At 41.4% G+C, this 22,470-nt stretch overlaps 1 protein-coding gene across 10 annotated transcripts in view; it reads right to left on the minus strand.

Moving 5' to 3' along the window:
• st3gal3 (ST3 beta-galactoside alpha-2,3-sialyltransferase 3) overlaps window positions 1-22,470 on the minus strand; it is a 303,637-nt gene that overhangs the window by 144,370 nt on the left and 136,797 nt on the right. The window contains exon 1 of one of the 10 annotated variants that reach the window (XM_062979658.1): window positions 11,350-11,431. The exons of the other annotated variants lie outside the window; for them this stretch is intronic. The gene's annotated coding sequence lies outside the window, so the exon portion shown is untranslated. Of the gene's footprint in view, window positions 1-11,349; window positions 11,432-22,470 lie in introns of those variants that run through there. 10 annotated transcript variants of the gene reach the window in all.

The raw sequence follows: 22,470 nt of genomic DNA on the forward strand, positions 1-22,470 counted from the left end.
ACACGATTGCTCCAGAATGCCCCCTCTCGAGTAGCAGAGCTCAACCATCTCCTTGGTTCACTGAGGAGTTGGCAGCGATGAAGTGAAAGAAGAGGGGTCTAGAGTGAGTGTGGCGTTTGAAGTGGAACGAATCAGACCGAACACGGCTGCGCCTCTTTCTGAAGGCGTATGCCGCAGCAATAGATGCTGCAAAGAACGCCTTCTTTGCAACTAATATTGCATCCGCGAAGAACCGTCTGGCGGAGCTGTTTCGAGTTGTCAGAGGTTTGTTAAATCCCACCACTCAAGATGGGATCCCTGACAGCTCGGCAGCTCGCTGTGAAGCATTTGTTCGGTTCTTCGCGGATAAAGTTGCTCTGATACGCTCTGGCTTCGACGCCATATTAACGGCAGTCTCCGGGGATGTAACACGAGCACCTTCTTGTCCTATTTTGATGGATTCTTTTCAATTAATTGAGCTCGAGGATGCGGACAAGGTGCTTGGAGAGGTGAGGGCCACTACCTGCATCCTAGACCCCTGCCCATCCTGGCTGGTGAGAGAAGCCAGAGGGGGATTGGCCGAGTGGGTGAAGGTGATGGTGAATGCCTCCCTTAGGGACGGCATTTTTCCAGCGAGCTTCAAATTGGCTGTGATAAAACCGCTGTTGAAAAAGCCATCACTGGACCCCACTCAATTGGATAACTATCGGCCGATTTCCAATCTCCCCTTTTTGGGCAAGGTCGTGGAATGGGTGGTGGCAGCGTAACTCCAGGCATTCTTGGTAGATGCTGATATTCTAGATCCGGCACAGTCTGGCTTCAGGCCAGGGCATGGTACTGAGACAGCCTTGGTCGCCTTAGTCGATGATCTTCGCCGGGAACTGGACAAGGGGAGTGTGTCCTTGCTGGTTCTGCTGGACCTCTCAGCGGCCTTTGATACCGTTGACCACGGTATCCTTCTGGGACGACTCGCCGGGTTGGGCATTGGAGGCACTGTTCTGCAGTGGCTCCGGTCCTTCCTGGAGGGATGATCCCAGATGGTGTCACCTGCTCGGCTCCACAGCCATTATCCTGTGGGGTCCCGCAGGGGTCGATATTGTCCCCCATGTTGTTTAACATCTACATGAAGCCGCTGGGAGAGATCATCCGGAGTTTCGGGGTAAGATGTCATCTGTACGCAGATGATGTCCAGCTCTGTCACTCCTTCCCACCTGTCACTAAGGAGGCTGTCCAAGTCCTGAACCGGTGTCTGGCCGCTGTGTCGGACTGGATGAGGGCCAATAAATTGAAATTGAATCCAGACAAGACGGAGGTTCTCCTGGTTAGTCGCAAGGCTGAACAGGGAATAGGGTTACAGCCTGTGTTGGACAGGGTCGCACTCCCCCTAAAGACGCAGGTTCGCAGTCTGGGGGTGATCCTGGACTCATTGCTGAGCCTGGAGCCTCAGGTTTCAGCGGTGGCCGGGAGAGCCTTCGCACAACTCTGCCTTGTGCGCCAGCTGCGCCCGTTCCTTGGGAGGTCTAACTTGGCCACAGTGGTCCACGCTCTGGTCACATCCCGGCTGGATTACTGCAACGCACTCTACGTGGGGCTGCCTTTGAAGACGGCCCGGAAGCTCCAGCTGGTGCAGCGGGCGGCAGCCAGGTTAATAACTAGAGCGGCTTACAGGGAGCGTACAACCCCCCTGCTAAGCCAGCTCCACTGGCTGCCGATATGCTACCGAGCCCAATTCAAAGTGCTGGTTTTGACCTACAAAGCCCTAAACGGTTCTGGTCCTGTCTATCTATCCGAACGTATCTCCTCCTATGAGCCCGTTAGAACCTTAAGATCTTCTGGGGAGGCCCTGCTCTCGATCCCACCTGCCTCGCAGGCGCGGCTGGTGGGGACGAGGGACAGGGCCTTCTCGGTGGTGGCTCCTCGGCTGTAGAACTCCCTCCCCAGCGATATCCGGCAAACCCCATCCCTCCTGGGATTTAGAAGAAAATTAAAAACTTGGCTCTGCGCCCAGGCATTCAGCGAATAAGCTCATTGGCTGATGTAATCGGGTCGCAAATCTGTAATTGTAGCAGTATTGAATGACTGAGGATGGTGCAATATCGCTGCCTTGCAGCGTTTTAATTTATGTATACTTTTAATCATGTTTTTATCATGTTTTATCATGTTTTAATTGTTTTGTTTTATACTATATTTGTTGCTGGCCCTCGTGGCAGAATGTAAGCCACTCTGAGTCCCCTCGGGGAGATGGGCAGGGTATAAATGCATGTAATAAATAAATAAATAATAAATAGTAGTAGTAGTAGTAACAGCAGCATTTATATTCCACTTTCAAAGGAGACTCAAAGCAGTTAACACTAAAAATCATGATATGTAAATCATATCCAAAGCATACAAACCCAAAGTATACAAACATTAACCTATAATTAAGCACAGGACATATTAAAATACATAGTTAAAACCTGTTAAACTATGTAAAATATAGTATATCTAGATTGGGGTGGCTTCAGGGGAGGATAGATTGCTATATGGCAAGCAGTGCCTTTTATTAAAAACTGTTTTTTAGTATAAATGATAACTTGATTTTTGCATTGGGAAGTTGGGTGGGGGGAGAAATCCATGAATCTTCTTTTTTGTCAGGGCTGCTACTGTCACCTTCCCAACCAAACACCTTCTCCAAACTGATTAGCCATTAACCTTCCTTTCTCCTTGGGTTTGCTGTTGCCTTCTCAGCTAGAGCCTCACTGAGGAAGTTGCTTGCTTTCACCCCAGAATGAGATGCCCAGCCATGCAATCAAAGGTGAGAAGGCAACCCGATCAGTCACCTTATTGTTATTCTCATTGCTGGGCACCTCTTTCTGAAAAAGCATCTTCCCCAGCAGGGCTTAGAAGGCAACAGCAGCACTGAATCAGAGCAGAAAAGAAGGCAATAGCAAAATACTTCAGAGGAGAATGAGAAATAAAAGTTGAGCTGATTTGAGGAGGCTCTTAAACTTGGCAGAACTTAAGAATTTCATTACAAGGATCTGCTAGAACATTTACATTCAGACACATTTGCAGAGGTTAGAGAGTTAGGACCACTGTAGAAGTGGAAAAATTGTCAATTCAGTGGCCAGCAGCAGAAGGCTGTCACATCAATGTGTACATAATAGCCCCAGGTTTCTCTGTGTGTGAGAGCACGAATAACTGCTGCCACCACTTACTCCATGAGTTTTCAAACTAAGGCCCACGGGCCAGATGTGACTCTCCAAGGTCATTTACCCTGCCCCAGCCCTAAGCTTTAGACTTAGGATCACCCTAAATCTGAAATGACTTGAAGGAACACAACAACAACCACCCTATTTATTTATTTCCCTTATTTCTATCCCGCCCTTCTCACCCGAAGGGGACTCAGGGCGGCTCACAGTCTGTCAAAAATTAAATGCCAATATACAATACAAAAAGATAACACATAAGCATTTAAAACGGTTGGATAATTTAACAAAATACAATGAATACATTTAAAACAGTACCATTCTAATTAACTTGCATATCTCATCAGCCAAAAACTGGCCCACACTTTCCATTGAAAGACTGGCAAGTTTATGTTGGTTAAAATTGTTCTTAATTTTAAATACTTTGTTCTTTCATTATTTTTTTTGCTCTATAACTAAGATATGTGCAGCGTGCATGGGATTTTTTTTCAAACTATAGTCCACCCCCAAAACAGTCCGAGGAAATGTGAACCATCCCTCAGATTAAAAGGTTTGAGGAATCCTTACTTACTTCATCCTGAAAGTGTGCACACAGCAACCTTGAGTTTGGCAAAGAATTATCCGCAACCACCAACCCCCCACCTGAAGGTCAAGATATTGTGTGAATGTACATGTAGTAACGTCTAGCTTTGGGAGAGAGTTAGTGGTAGTGCTTCCCCATCTTCAACCAAAGATTGGAGACTGATGTGGCAAACTTGGGCTTCAAGAAGTTCACAGCAGTTATTTTCATGCATATCCCTTCCTAAAACCCAAGACTATTGTATGAATGTTCATGCAGTGACCATGGGCTTTGGGAAGGACTTGGTGGCAATGATTCTTCCTGCCCCCCTTGAAGTACAGTAGAGTCTCACTTATCCAAGCTAAACGGGCCAGCAGAAGCTTGGATAAGTGAATAACTTGGATAATAAGGAGGGATTAAGGAAAAGCCTATTAAACATCAAATTAGGTTATGATTTTACAAATGAAGCACCAAACATCATGTTAGACAACAAATTTGACAGAAAAAGTAGTTCAATACGCAGTAATGTTATGTTGTAATTACTGTATTTACAAAGTTAGCACCAAAATATCATGATATATTGAAAACATTGACTACAAAAATGGCTTGGATTATCCAGAGGCTTGGATAAGCGAGGCTTGGATAAGTGAGACTCTACTGTATAAGGCTGTCATGTGAATGTGCACATGGCAGTTTTGGGGTCCACGGGGGAGTTTGGCAGGAGTGGCACACAACCACAAGACACATGCTTCTTAGCCCATAGAAAGGAAATATAAACTGAGCCAAGGCTTGGGTGGCTTAATTCAGCTTGTTTTGATGGATTTAATTGAATTGTTTGTAATAGTAATGATGTTTAATACTGTTTTAATATTTGTATATTTTAAATTGCATATAATGCTTTTAATGTTAGCCGCTTTGAGTCTCCTTCTAGAGAGAAAAAGTGGGATATAAATAAACATAATAATATACATGGAAAACGTGGAGGCAGTGACAGACTTTATATTTCAAGGCGCGAAGATCACTGCAGATGCAGATTGCAGCCAGGAAATCAGAAGACGTTTACTTCTTGGGAGGAGATCAATGGCCAACCTCGATAAAATACTGAAAAGCAGAGACATCACACTGGCAACAAAGGTCTGCATAGTGAAAGCAATGGTATTCCCCATAGTAACCTATGGCTGTGAGAGCTGGACCATGAGGAAGGCTGAGTGAAGGAAGATAGACACTTTTGAACTTTGGTGCTGGAGGAAAATCCTGAGAGTGCCTTGGACCGCAAGAAGATCCAACCAGTCCATCATCCAGGAAATAATGCCCAAGTGCTAACTGGAGGGAAGGATATTAGAGGCAAAGATGAAATATTGTGGCCACATCATGAGAAGACAGGAAAACTTAGAAAAGATCATGTTGCTGGGGAAAATGGAAGGAAAAAGGAAGAGAGGCAGACCAAGGGCAAGATGGATGGATGGTATCCTTGAAGTGACTGGCTTGACCTTGAAGGAAATGGGTGCGGCGACGGCCTACAGGGAGCTCTGGCATGGACTGGTCCATGAGGTCACGAAAAGTCGAAAATGACTAAACGAGTAAAGAAGAGAAGAAGAAGAATATACTACACTGTAGAAGACACAGTAAGCTCCTAACACAGTGATAAAATGTGAGAGCATGAGATAGCATAAGAACACAAGAGAACTATACCCCATATTCTAATTTTTCATTGTCTACCATTTTCTATTAAATACTTGTCTGTACAGCACAGGAGTTCCATTCTGCTGATAGGCAGCTAAGGTATTTGCTTTTATTACTTCTATTTCAACTTTATTTAAATTAAATTATGATTGGGTTTTTTGGATTGTTTCTCCCAGCAAATAAGTGAAACCGTAAATATGGGATCCACAGATATGGTGGTCTTACTGTATTAAGACCAATGTTAGTCAGTCTTGATTCATGTTTAATTCTTTATTGCAACTCATTTTAACAACCAGAAATTCCTGTGGTAATTTGTTAATTTTTATGTGCTTATTTTTCTTGAAAATTTGATATCTGTTTCATCTGCACACATATGTCAACTACAAAGATGCATATACGCAACATTTTTTTCCCTAAAGGAGTACATGTGAAAAATATTACGTTTGAGTACTTTGCATTCCAGCATAATAATCTTCACATGTATTTCTCCATGAATGAAAAAAAAACCCTCTGAATCAGTACTAAAATACCTGCCTCATTTTAAGATCGCGACAAAATATCCCCTGCAAAGCAAAGATGACCAATCAGGCTCTTTTCCTTACTGAACTTTCTTGCAAATCTTGCAAGACAGTTCAAAATGTGTAATGGTTAGAGTTCCTTGCCAAGTACTTGCCATTTATTGCCTGTTTGATTGCATTATGCAGACTTTGTGAAGCCAAGACTTATTTTTGGTGTTTCCAAGGTACGTTCCAGTACAATTTAAGATGCGAAGGACATCAAACTGTTGGTCTGAGTTCATTATCAACCCAACTGATATATAATATTTATGGGTCCAAAGTAAATGATGTTATATAGTAAAGGTCTCACTGAGAACTTGAAGACACTGCTACATTATCAAGGGAAGGGGGGGGGGGGGAGGAAGGGACAGGGTTACAGCATTTATAAAAAAAAATATCTGAAAGGATGATAAACAATGTTACCTGGATACAAAATAATGAAAACCCAGTTTATATTCAAATAAACCTTTATGTCCTTCATTTTTCAGATATGCTGTTTGAAATTACTTTCCAGCAAAAAAGACTCCATTAGTACTAGTTTTCAAGTCCCTTTGGAATAAATCATTATGTTTTACAATCCGCAAATGATGTGTAGGAATTTTTAAATTCCTATGTATTTATTATTTTGTGGCATTGACGGTTATAGTATAATAACCATTTTTCAGTGGGTTCTGTTTGCATCATACCATTCCAGAATGCAACAAAAAATCAGTACAACTTCAGGTTTTAATCGCACTAGAGATTTAATATTTAACATTAAATAGTGAGGTTTTAGGAGCACAAATTATCACCGTGATACCCAATTTCAGTAATGAAGCTCTTTTAAAACATCATTTCAGATTATGTAACTATTTTGCCATTTACTCATGCACAAAGCAGTAAATATTGATTGATTGATTGATTTACATCATTTATATACCGCGGTTTACAGCATACTATACAAACAATGAACATAGTGTTAAAATGGTCAAACCATTTTAAATGGATATATATCTAAGATTTTTTTTTTCGTGTCAGGAGCAACTTGAGTCGCTTCCGGAGAGAATTGGCCGTCTGCAAAGACGTTGCCCAGGGGACACCCGGATGTTTTGATGTTTTTACCATCCTTGTGGGAGGCTTCTCTCATGTCCCCGCATGGAGCTGGGGCTGATAGAGATGGGATTCGAACCTGGCAGCTTTCAGGTCAGCAACCCAACCTTCAAGTCACGAGGCTTTAGTCCACTACGCTCCATATCTAAGATGGCCATGCAGTAAAATACTATATAGCAAAATTTAAAAAAAACTGCAGTGATACATTTTTTAGGTCAACCAAGTGGCATAAAATACATTACAAAAGCTTATGGGCTAAATCTAAAAATTCTGCTTTCTAAAAATAAAGAAAAAGGTTTATTAAGTTGCCTTGCTTTTGTTGTTCAAATGTCTCCTGACCACCAATGGATATAACCTCTGTGTACATCAAACTTCCTTCCATTGTCATTTCAATCTAAGTTTGAAGATGCAGCTCTATGGCCCTTCTAAAACAACTTTTAATACTGATGCCTGATGGAAAATGTAAGGTTGCTTACCTGTAACCATGTTTCTTCGAGTGGTCAACTGTGAAATTCACACCTGTGGTAGCTTCTGCATCCACGCAGCTGTTTCAGATTCTATTGAAAAGCTTTCATTCAATTAGGGACTCCATCCCCACCAATAATAAAGCCAGGCAGCGGGGCTTGAGGCCTTAATTCTGTACTGGGAAAGTCATGACAGAATGCGGGGAGGATGGGTGGGTTGTGTGAATTTCACAGTTGACCAATCGAAGAAACATGGCTACAGGTAAGAAACCTTACTTTCTTCTTATGTGGTCACTGTGAAATACACACCTGTGGTAGACTAGCAAGCTGTCCCACAGAAGGTGGGCATCATGTCAGTCCAGAAAACAGAACTGCTGTACCAAAAGCAGCATGCTTCTTGGCAGCCAGATCCAACTTGTAATGGGTGATGAAAGTGTGCAGTGTGGACTACATGGCTGCCCAGCTATTGTCATTCAATGGCACCCCATGCAGGAATGCTGTAAACATTAACTACTGCTTGGGTAGAGTGTGCATGGATCTGAACAGGTAAGTCCAGTCCCGCCATCTGGTATGCCAACCAATCGTTGAGAGGATACAGGAAGGCCTATGGTATCCTTACGATATTTTACAAAAAGTCCTGGTGACTTCTGTAATGGAGCTGTGCTGTGTACATAAAAAGTGTGAACTCTGCGGACGTCTAAGAGGTGTAGCGAATGCTCAAGAGGTGTAGAGGGTTTCAGAAATAAAGTTGGAAGAACCATGTCCTGAGACATGTGAAACTGAGATGCTGCCTTAGACAAAAAAGAAATGTCTGTCCGAAGCATGACCTTATCCTTATGAAATTTGAAGTAGGGGTTGTCGACTCGGAGAGCCGTCAGCTCGATAGCATGACGAGCGGAAGTGATAGCCACCAAAAAGGCAGTGTTCCAGGACAAGTGGGATATATCTGAAGTGGCCATAGGCTCAAAAGATGGTTTTGTCAGGGCTGAAAGGACAACCTCCAAGAGGGAGGCATGGGATGTACTTGCCCCTGTAAAAACCTCCTTACAAGGGGATCAGAAAAAGAAGAAGGAAGAGAGTGTTCTCTCCTAAAAGGGGCTATAGCTGCAAGATAAACTTTCAGAGATGATAAACAACAGTCCCGAATCAGACAGAGAAAGTAAAAATTGAAGCAACACAGGAGTGGGTGCAGACAAAGTTTCAACTCCCTGCCCTTGCACAAAGGTGCAAAACTACTGCCACTTACAATATAGGAATGTTTGGTAGGGGGCCTAAGGGCAAGATCCAAAATGTCTCTTACTGGTTGGGAGAGGGCTGAGGTTGAACCTGTCACCAATAGAAATTTGCAATAGAGAATACTGATGTTGCTGCTTTCATGGATGAAAGGAACTAAGGCCTCAAGCCCCACTGCCAGGCTTTATTATTTGTGGGGATGGGCGAGACTAACTGAATGAAAGCTTTTCAATAGAATCCGAAACAGCTGCGTAGATGCAGAAGCTACCACAGGTGTGTATTTCATAGTGACCACGTAAGAAGAAGCTTATGATCTTTAAAAGCTTGGCAAGCAAAGACTTGCTTTACTTAGGCCTTTGTTTTTTAATTACTTGATTTCATCAATTCGAAGATGCATTTTTCCCCATATAAACATCTCCAAAAATGGGGTGCATTTTAGAAACGTGTGTGCATGTGTGTATTCTGTTGGTGTTTGTGAAATTAGTGTGCATCTTAGAATCAAATGTGTTGATCTTTCTAAATTTCATAGAAGTTCTCAACATAACAAGACTTTCTTCATATAGATAGTAATTTTCAGTATTCCCTGGCATCTTGCATATGGGAATATAGCACAGATATTGCAGTCTGAGGTACTGACTATGACTGTACTAATTTGAACACTGGATCCAAAGTGGCCTGGCTGCGTTGTTTGAGCCTGGACTCCAGTGCCTTTTCATATGAAAGACCTGGTCCATGAAAGTAAAGTACTTTGATAGATGGAGAAAGCTATTTTGGTCTTCAGCTTGGCATCTAGAGAGTAAATAAAAAGTTGTACCAATGAAGAGAAGAATGACTTCTGAAGAGTGAAAGCTTCATTGTGAAATAAAAGTAGCCAGGTCCTTTATTGGTGATACACCTCTGTAGTCTTTAGTCTGGATTGATAATAATAACAGATATTTGTAAATCAACAAGTTCCCTTCCAAAGAAATTTCACTTCTGAACAAATGTTTCCTGCAGAAAATATCATAGTGACATCTTTGAGGACAGGGGGAAATCTATATTTGTATGTATTTATTCCATAATCGAAATAGTGTCTCTTTTTGAAGTGATTCTTAAAGTTTGAATCTGCTTTTATTTCTGCCCCTCGACTCTGGAACTTCCTGCCCAGAGAAGCCAGAATAGCCCCTTCCCTGCCGTCCTTCTGGTTGCAGGTTAAAACCTTCTTATTCAGACAGGCTTTTAAATAAGGCGTTTTTCAGAGTAAGTCAGGGTGGTGCTATGATTTTTTAAGCTTTGAATATGTTTTAGTGGATTTTAATCATGAATTTTAAAACTGTTATGTTTAATTCTGTTTTAATGTTTGCATATTGACATATATTTAAATTATGTGGTCATACTTTTAATTGTAAGCCACTTTGAGTCTCCTTCGAGAGAGAGAAAGCAGTGTATAAATTAACATCTTAATAACAAGATGGATGATGGGGTGTATATATGGGTGCCTTCCTGGAGTATGGGTTCAGTGGAGGATATTGTACTGTAAACACTTGAGAAGATAGTGCCTCCCAAATTCCACTCTCCCTAGTTTCACTCACTGCTGAAATCTACAACCAGCATTCCCCAGTAAATTGAGGATCATCTTTATAGACAGACAACAAAGTATATAAGAGGCTAACAGATTAATAAGATGGATTGTCTAAATATCTATAAATACATAATTTAGGAGGGGGATAAAACATTTAAAGTGCTGATGATTGTGAAGCTTTTGATGTTAGCTACTAAGCTTTGTAAAACCGTTCATATGGCAACATGAATCAGAGAAGAACCATAATGAGCAGCGTAATGGCTTTTAGAGAAGAAGATTTTTAAGATCAAGTCAGGAGGTGCTATGGTTTTAACTTGAATATTCATTGATTATGTTTATATTTACTTTTGTTTTAATGTTTGTATATTTGTATATTTTGAATTGTGTACTAATGCTTTTAGGTTAAGCCACTTTGAGTCCCCTTCAGGAGAGATAAAGCGGGGTATAAATATTATAATAATAATGAGCAAAAACATTGGTAAGGCATCTTCAGAGATGCTATGTCACTCAAAAATTCAAGAATATTTTGCCAATGAAATCTCAAGGGAAAGGGAGAGATTTTTTCACCTTGTTCACCACCTTCTGGGTCTTTTTAAAATTATTGGTCTATTTGGTCTATTCCAGCTGCTCCCTAAACTCTTTTGAACTCAAGGTGACCTTAAAAAAAAAAAGCTGAAAAAACTGCCAGAACATACAAACATATACTAAAACATACTGTTGAGAACAAGCAGTTCTAGGAAGAGGGCAACAATCCCCATAATAAACCAAAAGCAATTAATTTTGCTGGGAAAAACTGGACAATTGAATTCAGTAGGGCAAATAGGTTAACAAGATAGAAAATGCCTTTGCTCCATAATGACAATTGCTTAAAAGCAGCTTATTGCATTACTTGGAAATGAACAATATTTCTGAATGAAGGATGTCATTACGTCAGTACTTTTTTCTGGTGTTTCCATATACCTACATACATGAAATAGACTACAGAGCTTATATTATAGCTAAAGATCTATTCTGAACAAAAACAATGCATATTTACGATTTTTGTGCTGACAGCTCCAAAGGGCCCAAAATTCATTCAACACTGCATTTTCAAGGCAATTACTAAGGACTCCACAGGTGCAAACTGCAAATGAATAATGTAATGTGAGGACAATTACCTGTATGAGTATTATCAACATACTGAGAGCACCCTACCCCATCCTGATGATCTCTCCCAGCAGTTTCATGCAAATGTTAAAAAACATTGGGGACAGAATCCCCCCCCCCCCCAATGTGGTATTCACTCAATAGTACAGTATTAAACTTGTGCTTAAATCTTTTAATCATAATTTGGTTCTGAAAAGTGGAAATCCCCAGTTAAATTATCTGCTCTGTATCAACAATATATGACTAATCTATTAAGTGATAACATATATTCCTGTTCCTGGCAAAAGTCTCCTATGCTTTACCCCAGTCTCTACAGATTTCCCAGGAGTTAGGCAACTTGTTTCATTGCTGGGTGGGTTCAATAATCTCTAAACCAGTGGGGAAACTGGCAGGGATTTCTGGGAGTTGTAGGTCAAAACACCTGAGAACCACTGCCCTAAATTGTTAAGACAGCTGTTAAAATGTTTTTAAAAAATATTTGATACATCTACCTAATCTATACAAAGAAAGCTGAACATAAATCAAGAGCAGATTGTCTACTAGTGTTTACTCTAAGAACAGGCCAGTATGACAGTTCATTTTAAGGAACCAGGAAGAATAGCTTCAAGAATCTTTGAATAATAAACCAAAAACATCTAGCTGTAATATTTAAATACAAACTATGCAGTATGGCAAAGAGGTTGTACTACACTTTGCATCTAGAGAATACAGCTGTAAAATATTTCATACTCTTTCCAGGATTTTTATTAGAGAGGACCCACAGCAACAAACCTAAATCTAAGAGACATATTTCATTTTTTCTCAGCAAAAATTATGTGACACACAAAGGTTGCTGTCCAAAGTACTCAGGCTACAATGATATCCCAGTCCAGGACACTGCATTGTGCAGTATTCTGTAGAGCACATTTCCCAGCACATATATGAAGAAAGCAACTTTGAAATCTCTTATGGATTTGCACACAGATGAGATTTTTACAACTTCAACTGCAAAGGATCTGTCATGTGTTTACAGTATGTGAGAAACTCTCCTTCGTGATTTAATAGCCATTTAATTAAAACAAATAAATCCCACACTATTAACTGACTACATTTCTGTTGACAGGCCAGGCATCAAATTTCCACTACACCAAGTAGAGGTTCACAAGAGTGGTGCCCATAATGATTTAGGAGGAGAATCAAAGCTAGACACATGCACTCACTTAAACTGGAATGCTACAACAGTAACACCAGCCAAAACTTCCCCCAGTTCTGGATTTAAAATCTTCACAGCCAGAGTTTTTTTTAGAGAGCTAGAAAAGTAACAGAAAAAGTAAAAGCAGCTTTTTTTAAAAGGAAAGTAGCCTGCTTTTATTATTTTTTAGCCAAATACAATCCATCTCCATATTCTCTATAATTTCTGAACCTTCAACTGGAAGAGGCACACTCACAAAGCAAAAAAACAAAAAAACAAAACAAAAACAAAACACACACACACACACACACACACACACACACAAGGAAAAGAAAGTTCTACTTTGAAAGTTAAACCCTTTCCCCAAAAACATTTATTTTGAGAATGTACATATTATACCAACCCTGCCTCTGAAGAAATTACAGGCTATAATAATCACAATGAAGCCCAAATCTGTGATCAGAGGTTAAACGGTAATATTTGCAAACTGAACTGGAGAGGAACTATAATAAATAATTTCCTACCATATAGCCACAAGGTTATCGGCACCTTAAAGACTAAAGTATTTATTATAAGATGAACTTTCAATGCACTCTCCATTAAAATACACACAGATAAGCACTGCATCAGGGAATCAATCTTGCACTGTTGAACACCTTGTGCATTCACTAATTCAAAATTATATCTCTCAGACTACCCAACAAATGTTCCATGTAGCCCAGCATTCAGTACTGAAGAGAAGTAAAACCGAGTTTCATAAGGAAGGCTTGATGAAGAGCACCACAACATGCACTGTGCTGTAGTGGTTCCAGTCATACCTCTCAGGCAGGTTCCAGATGGTGGTGTTTGGGGATAGCTGCTCCACCAAAAGGGAGCTGCTATGTGGCATCCCACAAGGGGCCATTCTATCCTCCATGCTTTTTAACATTTACATTAAACAGCTGGGAGAGATCATCCAGGGGCATGGGTCAGGGTACTATCAGTATGCTGATAACACCCAAATATATTTCTCCATGCTTTCCAAAAAAAAAAAAAAAACGTTTACAAAGGATAGTATGCCTCCTCTGAATGAATGCCTGGAGGACATAATGGACTGGATAAATACAAACAAACTGAAGCTGGATACAGCTTAGGTTTTAAGTTCCTGGGTACTATTGTTAAGGAGGACTTGACATGGAGCATTCATACTGCAGCGTTAGTTAAGAGGGCCCAGCAGAAATTGCATTATCTGAGAGTTTTAAGGAACCAACGATAGAGTTAAAAACTGCTATGACTTTCTACCGCTGTACTATAGAGAATGCTCTAACCTATTGCATCTGTGTATGGTTTGCTAATTGTACAGTGTTAGATAGGAAGGCACTCCAGAGGGTTATCATTACTGCTCAGATAATTATTGATTGCCCTCTCCCTTCTATGGAAGAATTCTATAATTCCTGCTGGCTTAAGAAAGCTCACTATATCCTTAAGGGTCCATCTCACCCTGGATATTCTTTTTTTCAATTATTACCATCTGACATACACTATAGGATGATAAAAACAAGGACAAATAGGCTGAGAAATAGCTTTTATTCCAGAGCTGAGATTATATTGAACTCTATGGTTTCACACTGATGTGGCATTAGGGTTTGTGCAACAGTGATTTGAATGTGAAAGGATTGGTGTTTTGTTTTGTAATTCTACATATATAATGTATATTGGGGATGGGCATTTAATTGAGTTGTACGATGTACAATGACAATGAAGTTACTCTATCCTGTTATCCAGTATCCAGATAAGGCAAGGGTGCTTGCAATCAAAGCTCTGAACCGAGGGTTGAAGATGTGTCAGCCAGTTCTGGATGGGGTTACACTCCACTTGAAAGACTAGGGACCTTGTCACAGGCACCGCCAGAATCGGCCAGTATCATTGTGGATTGCAATGATTTTGGCGATGCTCGCCCACTCGCCCAGGGGGCATGGGAACCTGTCACCCCGCATCCTGCACCATCCTGGCTTCTCCCCTACCTCATCACACGGGGGAAGCCTGTTTATGCCGGCTCGACCCATTATTCCCAATTGAAAGACAGGGAGCCTCCCATTGATAGCTGGCGGCAATTTTGCAGTAGCGGCAGGGCTTTTGCACCAGTTTCACCATGAAGCTGCCTGGAAGTACTTTTACCGAGTGGGATGGGAGCCAGTGGCCTACGTGGTGAAAGGCCAAAAAAATGTGTCACCGCTGACAAATTTTGGACCGTGTGAAGAGGTCCTGTGTTTGCAGCATAGGAGTGCTTTTGGATCCATCTTTCTAAATGCCAGTTCCGGTAGATGCAATGGTCAGAAATGCTTATTACCAGCTTTAGCTGATATGCCAGCTGCTCCCTTTACTGGATTTCGAAGACCTAAAGATGTTAGTGCACATGCTGATAACCTCAAGGTTAGACTTCTGCAATGTGCTTTACATTGGGCTACCTCTGTACCAAGTTTGGAAACACCAATTAGTTCAAAATATGGCAGCCAGAAGGATTACATGAATATCTAGGTGAGCATATTACAATTATACTAAAGTCATTCCACTGGTGGCCCAGTAGCTTCTGGGCAAAGTACAAAAGTTTGTTCTATCAGGAAAACCCTAATCTAAGTCAATTATATTAGGGTTTATGAAAGGAATAACTTCCAGTCTTTTCCTAGAACCATGACAATGTCTAGAACCTAGACAATGACTATATTTTAGGGGAATCAACTAAATGGAAGATTATGTAAATAAGTTAAATTTGGAGAAGGACAGGCAAAGCTGTTGTATCTATCCATTTCTCTTTAGAATAAAAGCAGATATTTCAAGAACAGGACATTCAAAAATAACTTTAAAAAATCCATTTCACCAACAGAACATAGTAGTTGCATCCTTAACCACTCTGTAGCAATAAAAGTAGAAAATCTGACAATGAAAGTAAAAACTTATTCAAATAAGAAATGACTTAACTGCTGGCCAAAAAAATCTCAATGACTTAACTCCTGGCGGAAAACCAATGACTTACAGTAACTCTTGGCATCCCCTTTACATCAAGAGTAAGAAACACGTGATCTTCCAGATGTTGTTCAATCACTAGACATGCTGTTCAAATTTGATGGAAGTTTGAGTTTATTATCTAGAAGGGTACAGCTTCTGTACCTCTATCTTACAATGCAGAAAGACCATTTTTGGCTAGCACTTGAGGGTATTGATCTGAAGCGTCTTCATCAAACTCTTTGAGAGGAGAAACGCTCCGACACCAGGATTATATATTCTTGTATGTGGCTGTAGTGTATGTAAAAATTGAACAAACCACTAGAGAATACTGTCAAAAAGCATGAGATCAGAGTAACCTCTGGCTATAAAGAATTGATTCCAGAGAAAGACTAAATTGTGTGCATGAAAGTTAAAAATTCTATTAAGTTACAGAAGGCTCAGTTGTGAAGGTTTGGATTTCTTAAAGACAGGGAATCAACTCATAGTAGCCCGATTTCTCACTAAACTGTATCCCTACAAGTTGGAAGGCATTAGAGGTGGCACAACTACAAATCCTAGTGCCATAGACTCTCCAGCCAAAACACTGGAAGCCTCAACCCTGCCCCTCCTAGAAACCCCAGAATAGAAACAGAGTAAAGCCAGGGAACTTCTACAGCCAAGAGCCTGGCTTCTCCAAAAAGTAGTGGTGAGAAAGACTATCAGGGTGTGAAATAATCATCATAACAATCAAGATTCCTACTACTTGCAATCAAACATTTGAAATTATGGAAGAGAGACCTGGAGTGGCCTTCAGTGCAACTTGGACATGAATATATTAAATAAAGGCACAGAACCAATGAGTTACTTGAGGTGAGGATTTTCTTATTTTTAATACTGAAAAGCACCCTGGTAAGCACACCCATAGTCCACAAGGACTGGCAGGGGAAAGCCAGTCCAATCTCAAAGCTTAAACAGGATGACTAACAGAAACATGGTCTAGGGACAGTCCAAGGCTTAAAAGGAAAAAGCAGTCCTGAGCAGAGTCTAAAGCCAAGAGGGGAATTGACAGAAATATTCATCCAGATGTACTATTTTGCTCTAATGCAATAGAATCATAGAATCGTAGAGTTGGAAGAGACCTCACAGGCCATCCAGTCCAACCCCCTGCAAGAAGCAGGAAAATCTCATTTAAAGCACCCCCGACAGATGGCCATCCAGCCTCTGCTTAAAAGCCTCCAAAGAAGGACCTTCCACCACATTTTGCGGGAGAAAGTTCCACTGCCAAACAGCTCTCACAGTGGACACTCTCACTGGACGCTTTCCAGCTTGTCAACGTCTCCCTTCAACTGCGGTGCCCAGAATTAGACACAGTATTCCTTCCAGGTGTGGCCTGACCAAGGCAGAGGGGAAGCATGACGCTATACCCCTATTTATGCAGGCCAAAATCCCATTGGCTTTTTTCACCGCCGCATCACATTGTAGGCTCATGTTTAACTTGTTGTCCACAAGGACTCTAAGATCTTTTTCACACGTACTGCTGTCAAGCCAGGCGTCCCCCATTCTGTATCTTTGCATTTCATTTTTTCTGCCTAAGTGAAGTATCTTGCATTTGTCCCTGTTGAACTTCATTTTGTTAGCTTTGGCCCATCTCTCTAATCTGTTTGGATCGTATTGAATTCTGCTTCTGTCTTCTGGAGTGTTGGCCATCCCCCCCCAATTTGGTGTAATCTGCAAATTTGATGATCGTGCCTTCTAACCCTTTATCTAAGTCGTTAATAAAGATGTTGAACAGAACCGGGCCCAGGACGGAACCCTGCGGCACTCCACTCATGACTTCTTTCCAGGATGAAGACGATGCATTGGTGAGCACCCTTTGGGTTCGTTCGCTTAACCAATTACCGATCCACCTAACTGTAGTTTTGCCTAGCCCACATTTGACTAGCTTGTTTGCCAGAAGGTCATGGGGGACCTTGTCGAAGGCCTTACTGAAATCCAGATAGGCTACATCCGCAGCATTCCCCGCATCTACCCAGCTTGTAACTCTATCGAAAAAAGAGATCAGATTAGTCTGGCATGATTTGTTTTTGGTAAATCCGTGTTGACTATTAGCAACGACCACATTTGTTTCTAAGTGTTTGTAGACCACTTCCTTAACTATCTTTTCCAGAATCTTGCCTGGTATCGATGTGAGGCTGACCGGATGGTAATTGTTTGGGTCGTCCTTTTTTCCCTTCTTGAAGATAGGGACCACATTCACCCTCCTCCAATCTGCTGGGACTTCTCCCGTTCTCCAAGAACTCTCAAAAATTATTGCTAGTGGTTCCAAAATAACTTCTGCTAGTTCCTTCAATACTTTTGGGTTTAGTTGATCTGGCCCTGGAGACTTGAATTCATTTACAGTGGCCAGATGTTCCTGGATGACTTGTTTCCCTATTTGGGGTTGGATTTCCCCCAATCCTTCATCCACTCTTGCTGAGGTTGAGGCTGGTTTCTTTTTGTGAGAAGACTGAAGCAAAGAAGGCATTAAATAGTCTTGCCTTTTCCCTATCCCCTGTCAGAATATCCTCATCTTCTCCTCAGAGGCCCTATTGCCTCCTTGTTCTTCCTTTTCCTACTGTAATGCCTCATGGGCCTTGTAATCCTGCTCCCAGTGCCACCGTGGCTGATGAAGATGAAAACATGGGGTTTTCGCCGGCTCATCAAGAGCCGGAATTTTTCCAGATGCCTGATGTTGATGTTTTTGCCCAAGAACCCATTAAAACAGACCTTGAGCAGTTCTCACCCCCTTTTGCTAGGAGACAGTCCTATGCTGCGGGCAGGGGAGAGAAGGAGCAGGTTCGCAGGAGTTTGAGACTTGCAGCTAAACAAGACACTGATTAGCCATGTTCCCCTGGGAAAATCTAGGGAGTCTCACATCTGGTGAGAGCTGTGTTTCGTTTCCTGTTCCCTAGGGAAAGGGAGCGCTGGACACCTGCTTTGCAGGAAAACGAGACCTAGTTAAATGTGCCTGGCACGGTAGGTTCCGTGCGGAGTCAACAAAGCAGCTTCAGGAGTGATTTCGTGTTTCTAGCCTAGTGTGGACTTCACAAAGTCCGCAATTCCAGTTTCCTTGCTTTGCCTATCCAAGTATTCAAGAATTGCCTTGCCTTGTTCCTAGTCACGGACCTTGTTCCTAGAATCAAGTTTTGTTTCCAGCCTTGTTGTGGATTTACCTTGGATCTTGAAAGACCCTGGACATTTCCCCACACTATTGCTTGGCAATAGTGTGTGTTTCGGTTTGTTGGATTCTACTTTGAACTCTAGTATCATTTATTGGACAGAACATTTCTGGACTATATTTGACCTCATCTGATAGGTCTGCTTCTGGACCATATGTTCTACTTGTTTTTATTATTCTTATATATTTCCTTAATAAAGATATTAGATAGTTATTAGCCTCCGTGTTCGGTTCTTAGTGCTCCGTTGCCTTGGGCGTGACACCTACCGACATAAGCAAAGAAGCCCTTTTTATTGTTTTTAATGTCACTGGCAAGCCTGAGCTCATTTTGCGCTTTAGCCTTGCAAACCTTTTCCCTAGAATCATAGAATCATAGAATAGTAGAGTTGGAAGAGACCACATGGGCCATCCAGTCCAACCCCCTGCTAAGAAGCAGGAAATCGCATTCAAAGCACCCCCGACAGATGGCCATCCAGCCTCTGCTTAAAAGCCTCCAAAGAAGGAGCCTCCACCACGGCCCCGGGGAGAGAGTTCCACTGTCGAACAGCTCTCACAGTGAGGAAGTTCTTCCTGATGTTTAGGTGGAATCTCCTTTCCTGTAGTTTGAAGCCATTGTTCCGTGTCCTAGTCTGCAGGGCAGCAGAAAACAAGCTTGCTCCCTCCTCCCTATGACTTCCCTTCACGTATTTGTACATGGCTATCATGTCTCCTCTCAGCCTTCTCTTCTGCAGGCTAAACATGCCCAGCTCTTTAAGCCGCTCCCTACAGGACTTGGCTATTCGTTTGAATTCTTCTTTGGTGTTTTCTCCCTTTTTCCATTTCTTGTGCATGTCTTTTTTGAGTCTTTGACCAGTTAGAAGTTCTTTGGACATCCATTCTGGTTTCTTCACACTTGTCTTATTTTTATTCTTTGTTGGGACTGTTTGCATTTATGCCTTGAGTATTTCACTTTTGAAAAACTCCCATCCATCCTTAACTTCCTTGTCTTTTAGTACTGGTGTCCATGGAATGCCGCTCAGTATTTCCTTCATTTTTTGGAAGTCAGCTCTCCTAAAGTCCAGAATGCGGGTTTGACTTGTCTTAGTTTCGGCCTTCCTTTGTACCGCAAACTGCAGGAGCCCATGGTCACTTACCCCTAAGATTCTGACCACTTCGACTGCATTGAACAGGTCCTCCGCGTTTGTTAGGATAAGATCAAGAGTAGCCAATCCCCTCATTGCCTCTTCTACCTTCTGGACCATAAAATTGTCTGCAAGGCAAGTGAGGAATTTGCTGAACTTTGTACTCTTGGCCGAGTTTGTTTTCCAGCAGATATCAAGATAGTTGAAATCGCCCATAACTACTATATCTCTTCTTTGTGCCTGATTGGTCAACTGCTGACAGAAGGCTTCATCCTGGTTTGGAGGTCTGTAGTAGACACCCACGACGAGATCTTTTTGAGTCCCGTTTCCCTTGATTCTTATCCAGATGCTTTCAAGCTGGTTTCCCGGATTGCCATCTTGCATCTCTTCTGCAACGTAAATGTTTTTGACATATATGGCTACTCCCCCTCCTCTCCCTTTTGCTCTGTTTCTGTGAAAGAGGTTATAGCCTTCAATGGCTACATTCCTGTGATGGGAGTCATCCCATCACGTTTCAGTGATGCCTATGACATTGTAAGTGTAGTGTTGTGCTAAAAGTTGGAGTTTGTCTTGTTTATTCCCCATGCTCTGTGCATTAGTGCAAAGACATGTAAGTCCCTGGGACCTTTCCCTGAGCTGTTCATTTGGGATTGATGTGTTCTTGGTATTTGGTCCTTGTTGTGTTTGTGCAACCCTCCATTTAGCCTTATGGTTGCATTATAGTCTGTATTACAGTAAATTGCATTCTAAAAATAATGGGACTTTTAGGGAAAACAGGGTTAGGTGCAGCTCTAAAAACATTACTCATATCTAATGTATTTAATTTACCACAATTGTTATTCTGCTGAAAATAAAATAAAATTTGATATGTCTATGAAGTTTTTTTTTGCCTGTCTGCAAATTCCACTGTTGCCATCACTGCACACACACAAAATACTTGGGTAAATGTAGGCTCTTAGGAACAGTAACAGCAGCAGTTAAGTTACATTCCTCACATTGCAAGAGATTGTGCTTGGTCAAAGTTGAGATTTCCTTATTTCACTCTTTCTTCCTTTTCCTTCCTTCCTCTCTCCTGCCAGTGGAATTGGATTGTTCAATTGCCTAACTGACTCAATCCAAACCGGCCCTTCCATAGGTTGTTAAGTGGCAATCCCATCTCCCCTCCTGCCACTTAACAACTGTAATATGGAAAGGCATCAATTCAGCAGTTTGGATTGCGTGAGATTAGACTCACACTAGGGCCAATTACAAGTTTGTGTTCTGTAAATCAAAATCCATTATAGCAGAACTTACTGTACCTACCTAAGATCAGAAAGCCAGAGATGCCAGACAAGATTGCACAGAGGTCTGGAGGCTGTTTTTTGCAGCCATGGAATTAACTGGGCTGAGATACTTTAAACCAATAGTTAATCAGCCCAGCTAGTTACATTAGCTCTGTGTCTTATATTTAAAGTTGATCAGGGCATTGCCTGATCTTTTGCTCCTTGAGATTTAATTTGAGCTGCCTGAAAGGATAGAGTACTTCTGCCTCCTCATCCTGATCTGCAGCAGCTGCTGGATTGGGTTCTGCCCTTGCTGGTGCCTTGACAGGATGTCAGCCTTCTTGAACTGGGACGTGTCATCCTGGTTCTCCTCTTCTCTTTCTTTGTCCAAGTAGGTCTCCTTCAAATAGCACATGGCAGACTTCAGTCTTATGAAAGCTATCAGAAGTGGATCTTTCAGACATATCGGAGAACTTCAGAAAGCTTTTCTGCAGAGTTGGGGAAATTTTTTTGTAAAAAGAGAGTTGGTAGATGTATCCTGTGGGTAAGTGAATTAAAGATTGGTAATAGTATTTGCTAGACATAAAGTAGTAACTGAGGACAATATCTCTCCTGAGGTTCTGTATCATTTCCACCTCATCTCTAATTGAGACAAGTTACCATTTAAAACAGCCTGACTTTGTGCATCTCTTTTTGAAATGTTCTTTGGCAAAAATTAGGGTAAGATTCCATTTCTCTACTAAATACTATGGCTAGCAATGGTTACCTGCCAATTCAGATACCATTTGTGGGCTTATCCTCATATTTATCCAAAATATGTTCACTTTAACCCAGGTGCTTTCTAAAGTATAAATAATATGTTTTGATTTATTGAGGGCCATGGAAAAATGGAAATCCAAGTTTTGCTCTTATTGTCCCAAAAGACAGAATGATTCCAATGATGACTTAAATCCCTTTCATCAGTAACCAGATGCATTTCTAATTATGCATCCAGAGTAAATGGCATCTTCTTTTTATACAGAGTTCTAGAACAGGACAGTCTGAGCTTACCACTGGACAACAAAAATCTTCCATTAGGGTTTGTAACAAACAATGTTGTTGTTTGTGTGTGTGTGTGTGTGTGTGTGTGTGTGGGTTTTTTTTAATGAACTTATCTAACTGCCAAGCTTCCCAGAGTATTTCATCTTCAGAGTATGTTAAGTTCTTCCTCCAGAGAAGAGCCAAGATACTGTTTGGAAAGAACAGCGGTAAAAGAGCACCAAAGCAAACTGATTCA

This window comes from Anolis carolinensis, chromosome 4 (genome assembly GCF_035594765.1).
Source record: "Anolis carolinensis isolate JA03-04 chromosome 4, rAnoCar3.1.pri, whole genome shotgun sequence".
Classification (NCBI taxonomy): Eukaryota; Metazoa; Chordata; class Lepidosauria; order Squamata; family Dactyloidae; genus Anolis; species Anolis carolinensis.